The following is a 3322-nucleotide window of genomic DNA, read 5'->3' on the forward strand; positions in this document are numbered from 1 at the left end:
GCTTTTCTTACGTTACAACGCGATGGTGTTAGAACTTTGTTTCGTAAATGCAGAATCTCGAAGAATGACAGCTGAATATTTTATGCAAAATGAGTGCACATATTGTGTCTGCGCGCACTTTTCATATGGACATCCTTAACTTGCTGCCCGCAGGCTTTCGCGGTGTATGATCGTACACGCCAGCATAGCTGCGAGCATGCGGCTTGCAGTAAAGCAATCCGTCCTCAACATTCGTTCTTGATTCCCACGAGAAGATCAGAAAGAAATGGGAAATTTGTCATCGGTAGAGCGCCTCTCTCGTTCCCTTAAACATTGAGTTTACTATCACTCTTATATATGAAAAATATCAACCAAGTGTTTGCCCTGAAGAATACAAGATCAATGTGCGGAATTTTTCAAATCATTCCGCAATTATATGCTAATAGTACGTCGCTATTCTGCCTCATTTTAATGTTTATTATTCATGTAATGCTTAGTTTATTTGTAGCGCATTTCACGCACAATGGCGATTGCCCTCATCGGGTCACCTTGGTGATCCTGCAATATAGGATACGCTCGTTTTATTCTTCAGAAGTCTCGACAGCCAGACATCTGTGTTGGGCGACTCCCTTCAGCGAGGGCCCCCAAGCACTGCTCTACATAGGCGGAAAAGTTTTATTTTTCCTAGGGGGGGCGGGGGGGGGAGGAAGGCTGGAGCCCGATCTGGTTAACAAACCCCACATGTATGTATATATATATATATATATATATATTAGTCATATCATGAGAAGCCAACAAGCAGTGACACCAAGAACAACATCGGGGAAATTACTTGTGCTTATTAAATCAAATAAAGGAACGATAACTATAATGGAAATTAAAGTGGATGAAAAAGCAACTTGCCGCAGGTGGGAACCGAACCCCCAACCTTCGCATTTTGCGTGCGATGCTCTACCAATTGAGCTACCGCGGCGCCGTTTCCCCATCCACTTTCTTGGTTATTTATGTGTACTAGTAGAACCCTGGGAGTGTTAACCAGCGCCACCACTCACAGACCTTGGCGGCGGACGTGGAACGTCATTTTTGCCGCAGGCGTCATGAGAACGAAATCTTTTTCGGTGAAGGCAACTTGTCAATAAACCCAAACATAAGCTACCTGAAGGCATCAATGTTGCCGGATTCGAGACCCTCGTTATGTAATAAACGACAAGAAAGGGGGTTAACTGAGGGGCCCGATTTTTATTAGTCATATCATGAGAAGCCAACGCACACTGACACCAAGGACAACATAGGGGAAATTACTTGTTCTTAATAAATGAGATAAAGGAACTATAAATTAATGGAATGTAAAGTGGATGAAAAAACAACTTGCCGCAGGTGGAAACCGAACCCACAACCTTCGCATTTCGCGAAGGTTTTGGGTTGTTTAACACTCCCAGTGCTCTACTAGTACACATAATAGTAAAATTTTATTAAGCAGTTTCAATTAAACATCTAACTCGAGAAGTACTGTCGTAATTATTAAAATGTCAGTGAAGCATTTGTAGGCACACGTAAATAACATCTAATTGCGGTGTTTTCAGCGACGTACTAATTGCGTACAACTTTTTCCGGGAAACAAACATCAGGAAGTATGAAACATACCACGTGACTGCGCTCGCACCCGCAGAGTAACGCAGAGTCCTCAAATCAGCTGATGGAAAGCAACTGCTTTGCCTACCTCAAACCCAAAGAAAAACAGAGGGCATCACCTTGGTAATGATACGGAAAAAGCACCGACAGCAGGTTTCGTGGCTTTGCAGCTATTCCTTCCTCTCATTTCTACGCCACACTTATTATCCGTCTCTCAAGGCCGACTGCTCACATATACTAACAAAACAAAACCCCCTTGATAACGCGACCGAAGCGCCGCTCTGACCACGCACGAAACGTGAAAAGCAATGGAATTAGGCATAGAATGTTTCCAAATACCCGAAACTTGCTTCAGACCATAGCCAAATTAAAATGACGGTTTTATTTCTGATTAGAGTGTATACGTACTGTAAAAACAAGCTGGTGGCAAAAAATTAAAGCGACATAAACAGACCGAGAAGCGACTCACATGTAGAGAAAAAGCAAAACCGATGCGTTCAAGAAAGTAAATCTACCACTTCTAAATGAGCCGAAATGCCAACCAGGACGTCAGCACAAAAAGAAAAAAAAAATACAGGCACAATCTTTTCTTGGAATTATTTGAATAATTCGTAAGCGTTTTGTAGTACTGACGTTGCATTTCGTGGTAGTATGCTGGTGTGCTTCGTATAATTAGGAGAACAACCGCAATAGAACCGTGAAAAAGAGAAGCGTGGTTGCAACATCGAACTGTTAAGTGAGCCATGTACCAGACGACATAGAAAAGGCGAGTACGATCAATGTAGTACACTGGTGTTATAGATAGCTGGCACCGGATGCGGACGGGGGTTGTACTGACTAGGGAGATGGCGCGAACGAAGGAAATAAATGCCACATTTTTTTACGTAGCACTGATGCATTACGAACCGTGATGAACTGTGCTCCGGGAACAGCTACGTCTGGCGCTGCGGCACGGCCCGTATTTTGGAAGCGTTGTACGAAAGCAGCAGAGTGCAGCACTTGCTGTGTCGTCGATGCAGCGTTGGGTTTGAAACGAGACGCAGCACGCGGTTAATTTGGTCGCTGCTGCGGGCGCTATTTTGAAAGTGATCCTCTTAAGGGACGGAGGGTTTTTTTGTTGGGTAAGGGTAGAAATGCTTGCGCATTTAAACCTATCTGATTTCACTGTGCCGTTATTACCTATGAAGTCGTAAGCGCCGTTGAACACCAGCTGCTGCCTAGACGACGTATTCGAATAGCACCAACCCTTGTGCAATCCCTGTGCGTAAATAGCCCTTGTGCAGCTACGCAATACTGACTCTGCAGTATCACATCTGTAGCTTTCTTCATGACTAACGCTGGAATTCCATGGCAGACATCAGTTATCGTTGTTATGAGCTCATCTGACGTCCGTCTCGATCATGTAAGCACAATCCTTCACATAACCCCAAAGAAAGAAATTGCGCGGAGAGAGGCCAGGTGACCATGCAGGCCAATTTACGGACCCATGCTTTCCAATCTATTACGCATGAAACGTCGCATCCAGGGGTGCGATCGCGCAAACAGCTCGCTTTTCCGTTCGTTCGGTCTGGCTGCGACGTCACAAAGTAGGCCGTCCGCAAGATTTGTGAGAACGGGAGGGAGAGCACAGCCAATAAACGAGCGAGCCCAGCCCCGGAAGTTTGCGTCACCAGTTTGAGCTTCGATCGGGGACGATACATTAAGTGCAGAA

General features: G+C 44.9%; 1 non-coding gene across 1 annotated transcript; it reads right to left on the reverse strand.

The window, feature by feature from the left end:
* Positions 1-879: 879 nt before the first annotated feature.
* On the reverse strand, positions 880-952 carry TRNAL-CAA (transfer RNA leucine (anticodon CAA)). Its single transcript has one exon. It is a non-coding gene; the product is annotated as a tRNA-Leu (tRNA).
* Positions 953-3322: the final 2370 nt, after the last annotated feature.

Source organism: Dermacentor albipictus, chromosome 1 (genome assembly GCF_038994185.2).
Source record: "Dermacentor albipictus isolate Rhodes 1998 colony chromosome 1, USDA_Dalb.pri_finalv2, whole genome shotgun sequence".
Lineage (NCBI taxonomy): Eukaryota > Metazoa > Arthropoda > Arachnida > Ixodida > Ixodidae > Dermacentor > Dermacentor albipictus.